Below are 7952 nucleotides of genomic sequence, written 5' to 3' on the forward strand. Positions count from 1 at the left end.
TTATAGTTCTTAAAATTTAAATTATCCACATAAACTCGAGACCCAACCTGAATTCTGGGAATTATGGTGTAAGTGTCAGGATTTTCTCGGGATCAGTTCTAATCAGTCTCTCTAGTAGATAGGACGTGTTTTCGTGCGATCGTAATAATCGTTATCGTATAACTATATACGTATTATTCTATTCTATATCTGTTATCGCTTTTATTATATACTTAGTGATTATCATATTCTTGTAAAGTATGGATTGCACAGTTTGCTCTAAAATATTGTCACCAAAAAAATCAATTACGTGTCTTAAATGTAAACAGAAATTCCATACCTCGTGTATTGGAATTGATGCTTTACAAACTGATAAAAACAAATGGAATTGTGATAATTGCAATGCTAAGGGTTTTACTTATAGAAAAAATCGCCTAGACTTTGACAATCAAGATGATATTAGTAAAATAGATCGATCCGATGCCAAAATCAATATGTTAAATACCTCGGTGAATAAAATTCTTATTAAACTGGATAAACTAACCTCTTCCTACTCTACAATTGAAAAATCGATATCCTTCTTGTCAGAAAAAGTGGATGAATACAATATTAAAATGGATACTGTATTGACTAAATTAAACGAACATGATAAAAAAATTAACGAAGTTGAGAAAAAATATAACTTATTACAACAAGAACTGGATAGTGGATATACCACTAATGCGAATATTTCTGAGCAACACAATCTTCGAAATAATCTTGATATTATAACCTAACGGGAATCCTTAAAACACACAATGAGTCACTTACTGACATTTTTTTGTCTCTAGCTGACTCGCTTCAAGTTGAACTAAAAAAAGAACACATAGAAAAAGCTTACAGAGTCAAAATGCATAATGAATTAAATGGTAAAGTAATCGTTCAATTAAAAGACACTGAATTAAAAGGAAAATATTATCTGTGGTTAAATCGAGAGTCAAAAATAAGAATCCAATTGTTGCTAAGGATATACATTCTAGCTTTCCAAGTAATAATGTATTTATAAATGATCAACTGACAGCTGAAAATAGGAAGATTCTTTGGTTTGGTAAGCAAGTAGCGAATAAATATAAGTATAATTATATTTGGGCAAATGGCGGAGGCATCTTCTTAAAGAAAGTAAAAGGTCATTTTGGAACAAGAATAAGCAATATTTCTCAATTAAGAGCAATAGATGTTGAAAAAGAAATCGCGCATTTGTGGAATACTTCTTAAACGTCATTGAACTTCTACTATTAATTACAATTAAGGTAATATTATATAATTTTAATTATGAGTTTTTTTCATGATACAGTCCAAAATATTAATAATGTAAATAATATAAATACAATTGTAACTAATAACCTTAATGATATTAGTTTTAGTATTAACAATATATCTACTTTCATTAAATATTAGAAGCATCCGGGCTCGTTTTGATGAGTTAATTGCTTTACTAGATAGTATTGATCATAAATTTGATATTATATTCTTAAGTGAAACTTGGTTATGTGTAAATCAAAGTTTTTCATTAAATGGCTATAAGTATTTTTCATCACTAGGTATTCTAAATAAAGCCAATGGTGTGTGTATGTTCGTCAGTGATTTCTATACTGTAGTAAGTGTGAATAAAATGGTCATACCTAATTATAATTCCACTGAGGTCACTTTATCTGTGGGTAATGATAATATCATTGTTGTTGGACTTTACCGATCACCAAGTGAGAACCTAGATATTTTTCATCTGGATTAGACAGCTATCTTAATGATATGAATGATAAAACTAAAATAATCTACTGCGGTGACACAAATATAGATATACTAATTGTAAATCAATCATTACAAATTACTGAGTATTTAAATATGATGTCCGAGTATAGTTTTATTTCATACATTAATTGTTTCACAAGGGAAACTAATACCTCAAAGTTGTGTATTGATTAAATATTTGCTAAAGGCATTGACATTTTAAATACTAAATCTTTTGTGGTGAAAACGGATATCACTGATTACTATTTCACAGTTTTGGTAATTGATTATGTTAATAAGATAAACAGAACTAATTTTTCCAAACAACAAAAACTGAAAATTGATTTTTCTAAATTAAATCACTTACTCTCTAACCTAAATTGGGATGAATTATTAAATACAGAACCAGTTGATAAAGAAATGTTAGTATTTAATTCTGAAATTAAATGTGAGATAGATATGTCTAGTAACTTAATTGGTACTTATAAACGTAAATATATAAAATTGAAAAATTGGATCACAAAAGTAATTTTAGTTTCCATTAGGAAAAGAGAACAACTTTTTGCTGTTAAAAATAAACGCCCTTTTGATCAGAATGTTTGCAAATTTTACATAAAATATAGAAATTTATTACAATAAAAAATCACGTAATTTTTATTATCAAGAAAAAATAAATAGTGTTCATGGCAACATGAAAGAAACCTGTAATTTAATTAATGAAGCCACAGGTAGAAAAAAAAGAATTATATACCTATTAATCGAATACGTAGGGAAATAAATAATACAATTATTAATGAGACTTTTGAAATAGCTAACGAATTCAATTATTATTTTAATACAGTTGGTATAAATATTGCTAAAGAAATAAATGAAAATGGTTATGAAAAACTGAATCATGCAGATCTAAAAGATAGTGACCTTATTAGTCATTCTTTGTTTATTTCTCCGTGTGATGCTAAAGATATAATAAAATATATATCAGAGTTAAAATCATCAACAACTTTTTATGAATACAATCTTTCAAATGAGGTATTTAAAAAACCCGCTAATTTTATTTCAATTCCGTTAGCCATTATTTTCAATCTAGCAATTAGTACAGGTGTTTTTCCACTGTTTTAAAAAAACTGTTATTATACCCTTGCATAAAAATGGTGATAAACTATTTTGCAGTAATTATAAACCAATCTCTTTAACCCTATCTATTGCAAAAATATTTGAAAAATTTTTGAAAAATAAGTTATTACATTTTCTAAATAGGTAAAAGTAATTTTTTTCAAATAATCAATATGGTTTTAGATCTGAAAGATCTACATTAGATGCTCTAATTTATCTATATCACTCACTTCACACAAGTTTAGATGATAATAAAAAAATACTTGGGATTTTTTTTAGATTTAAAAAAAGCATTTGATTCTGTTGATCATCAAATTTTGATTAATAAATTAGAATGTTATGGTATCAGAGGAAAAGCTTTGGACTTATTTACCTTATACCTAACAAATAGATTTCAGGTAGTAAAAATCAATGATGTATGTAGTAATTCTCTAATAACAAAGCATGGAGTCCCTCAGGGTACAGTCTTAGGCCCAATTCTTTTTATTATTTATGTCAATGGCTTATTAAATCTTAAAATAAATGGATCTATTATTTAATATGCTGATGATATAGTAATTTTTGTTAAAGCAAAAAGTGAAAATGAATTATATGAAGTTATACTTCATGTTTAAAAATAGTTAAAACCTGGTTAGATTTATTTATTTAGCTTACAATACGGGCGTGAGCCCAATTTCATATAGTATAATATACAGATTACAATAATGTGATAACAGTGAAAATATAAAGATACATAAATACTTGGTTACAGGTTATGAAATAGAAAGGAAAGGGTCTGTATTGGCAATAGACATACAACGTCGAAGTGGTTCATTTAAACCATAATTTGTGGAGACGGTAGGTAAATTAAAAGAGGTGTGTTGACGAGTGTAGCGTGGAGGGACATTTAAAGGAATTAGAGAGAGAAGGTGCGGTGAGTCAATTTACCCATTTAATAATTTGGATAAAAATGTGAGGTTAGCAGCACGCCTACGAGTCGCTAGCGAATCTAGTTTGAGATAATCAAGTACTGGTAAATAATTATGAGGAGGACATTCAATCTTAAGTACATGACTGGCATATTTTAAAAATTTATTTTGGACTCGTTCAAGCATTGAAGCATATTGAGCAGTACTAGGATCCCAAATGACAGAGCCGTATTCAAGGATAGGCCTAACAAGCGAACAGTACAGTGCTTTAAGGGGAGAAGCTAACTTAAACTCAGTTGTAACACGCTTAATAAAACCTAAGATTTTAAGTGATTTACAGCAGATATGCAAAATATGTAAATGGGGGCTAAGCGTAGGACAGAGAATAAAACCAAGATCAGTGACAGATGAGTTAAGTGACTGCAGAGTAGTCCCATTGATTTTATATTTAAAATTAATTGGGTTTTTAAGATGAGTAAAAGTCATATGGTGACATTTAGCTATATTAAAATCTAATCCTAGTTTGTTGGCCCATACAATGAGTGCATTCAGCTCATTTTGTAAGACATGACAGTCGTCTAAAGAGTTGATTCGATAGAATATTTTTACATCATCCGCAAACGCTAGGAGCCGAACATGATCTAATGAATGGTTAATACTATTTAAAAATATTAAAAACAGTAGGGGAGAGAGGTGGCCCCCTTGTGGGACACCAGATGAAATGGGGAGTACATCAGAAGAGACACCATGAATTCTAACAAATTGTTTCCTTCCTTCAATAAAAGAACACAACCACGATAAAAGTGGGTCCCCGAAACCAGTTGCTTGCAAGACATATTGCAATATATAGTGATCAACACGGTCAAAAGCTTTACAGAAGTCAGTGAAGATGACATCAACTTGAGAGTGAGATTTAAAAGCTTCAAATATATAGTTATAAAAGACTGCATTACAAGTAGTTGTAGAGCGGCCTGGCCGGAAACCATGCTGTTCCTCCATTAACAATTTGTTGACACTTGGTTGAATATTATTGAGAATTAAAGATTCGAATAGTTTGGCAATATGGGAAAGAATAGAGATTGGCCTGTAGTTGGAGACCTGAGATGCATCCCCTGATTTTAGTACCGGAGTAATAGAACAAAGTTTCCATATATCAGTGAAAGTACCTTCATCCAAGGAGCGTCTAAATAAAAGCCATAGCGGAAAAGAGATAGAATGCCTAACATTAAATAAAAATAATCCAGACAAACAGTCGGGTCCAATAGATTTAGTATTACGCAGAGAAGTAAGACCGTTAAAAACATCATCAGCTGAGAAAAAACAGTTATGGGGCAAGTCATATTCTAGAATATTGATGCTGGAAAGGTCACAGTTGCTACGTTTGGGTGTATATACAGAATTAAAATAGGAAGAAAATAAATTGGCAGAATGTTGTTAATTATGTCCCGTTGTATTATTGTAAAATACAGTTTTGGGAACAGGGTTTGGTGAGCGGTGTTTCCTAACAAAGTCCCAAAAACTCTTGGGATCATTGTTAAACGACTTTTCAGCATTAGAAACAAAACTTCTGTAGCACCTTTTCCCCTCAAATTTACAGCGTGCCCGAAGTAAAGAAAACTCTCTATAGTGAACAAGGGAACCAGAGGATTTATACTTCGCATGTGCTCTTAACTTTTTGAAAATAAGATCCTTCATGTGCTTAGAGACCCATGTGGGAAAACAGGACTTAGTAAATGTAGATTTTGGAACGTATTTAAGAACAGTGTAGTGAAGAGCATCATATAAGGCATATACAGCTGAGTTGAGATCAAGACCAGAAAAGGTTTGCTCCCAGTTGAAGAAAGATAAATACCTATTGATTTCGTTATAGTGACCTTTATGAAATTTAAAGAATTCGTGGGTTGAGTCAAACTGCATAACTGGCGTCGCCGTAATGTATTTAATACTTAGCGCAGGGTGGTAGAGATCTAGAGGGACTAATGGCTCAATTGCTGGTTCAACACACAAATAATTAAGATTAGAAAACACCAGATCAAGAACCGAGTTAGAACAATTTAAGACATTATTATGCTGCAAGAAACCTGATAGGGTAAATCCTTCAGGGACGCAGGGAACTCTAAGACCAGTGCAGGAACTATATTGAAGACCATCACTATTGACGGACCATGTGATTTCGGGCAAATTGTAGTCACCACAGAAAATAAAGGAATAACTCGGGTATTGTGAAACAATTGAATCAATAACAGACATATGGGACTCATATGTTGAGGGATGCGAGGAAGGGGGAAAGTAAACACCACAAATTATAAAGGAAAGGGATCCAACGTGAAAGCGCACAAACAACTGCTCAACGTTAGAACAGTCAATTGGTACAATGCAAGAGGATATATCTTTACGGATACCAATTAAGACCCCTCCCCCTCGAGAGCAAGTGCTAGTTGCTTCACATCTGTCAAATCTGTATAAATTATAATTGAAAAAACCAAGTTCACAATCAGAAAAAGAATCACTAAGCCAGGTTTCAGTTAAAACAATAAACATATAATTAAGGGACACAACATTACATCTAACATTAGAAAGTTTCGTGCGTAGCCCTCTACAGTTCTGGTAGAAGCCAGAAACTGTTAAGTCTAGGGGGTGCTTTGATTGTTGGACTTTGGACCTGGTTGGCGTTGTGGAGGTTCCCAGTTTTTTGACCCCGAGATCACTTTCGGAACACCATTCACATACTTGACCGAAAGCCCAGATTCACCATTAGAAGTCCGATGATCAAGTTCCAAGTGGTAGGATCTAAGCTGCCTCCGTTGAAGCAGGATAATAAAATGATACAGATTAACTTGAATAAAACTAGATATATGTTTTTTTGTTTGTCAAATGCAACACAAAATTTTACAAAACCATTAATTATACATAGATTTGGCTGTTTAAATTTAGACAATTATTGTTCATGTATAGGCATTCAAAATGTTAGCGTAATAAAGTGTCTGGGAATAGTAGTTGATGAAAAATTTAAATGGTCCTTTCACATACAACATATAACTGTATTAATTCGAAAACTATTTCATGTGTTTAAAAATCTGAGACAAATACTGAGTCCTCTGTTATTAAGAATGGTTTATTTTTCACTTGCACAATCGATTTTAAGTTATGGTATTGAAATCTGGGGCGGAACATACAGCACTCATCTGGTTAATCTTCAGATTACAATAAATGGATTAATTAAAATAATTTTACACAAGCCAAGGTTACATTCTACTGTAAACTTGTTTAATGAATTTAGAATATTTAATTTAAAAGCACGCTACTTTAAGAATGTACTACTTCACTTATTTAAAACTGATATAACTATGTTTAAACCACATCATTCTTATAATACAAGATTAAAAACATTAAGTATTTTAAATTGTATAAAAGTAACAAAACATTTTGGAAAAATCAATACTATTAATGTAGGGATCCATTTATGTAGAAAACTAAATATTGATATCACAAAGTTTAAAACAAAACGCATGTTGATTAATTACTTAAATACTATAGACCTAAATAATCTCAATCTGTAAATAAATTCTCAATTTTCTTATTTTTTTCATGTATGTACTGATTATAAAATTGAGCGATAACATTTAAGTTAAGCTATTTTTATTAGGTATGTTATAAGTTTATAAAACTGTACTATAATTCATAATTTTTTGACTGTTTTTGAATTCACCCACTTCAAGCACAAGCTCTGCTTTTTTGGGGGAGGGGGGGGGTGTCAAATTTCATTATTGTATACTTTATGTGTTAATCTGTTGTGACAAAATAAACTATTATTATTATTATTATTATTATTTTGGTCTTCTGGAACTGTGATATATGTATAATGTAAGTATTAATTATTATTATACAATTATAAAAAAAAAAAACTTAGAACTTAGTGAACAAGTATTCTTTGTGACTTTTTAGTGTAATAAAGTATGGTATGTAGTTATAATTATAAATAACAATATTAATAACATGAATTTTAAAATAAATCTAATTTTTTTTAGATGATGTTAGAGAGGTTCAAAATAATTTAAACAAATTCACCATCATTTTCCCTGTCGGACAAGATCTCATCATCAGAACTACTGCCTATTGATATTGCATCTTCGTCAATGTTTGGATATATAACTAAAAAAGTGAAATTCGTTAAATTAGTTTATG

This window comes from Aphis gossypii, chromosome X, assembly GCF_020184175.1.
Source record: "Aphis gossypii isolate Hap1 chromosome X, ASM2018417v2, whole genome shotgun sequence".
Taxonomy (NCBI): Eukaryota; Metazoa; Arthropoda; class Insecta; order Hemiptera; family Aphididae; genus Aphis; species Aphis gossypii.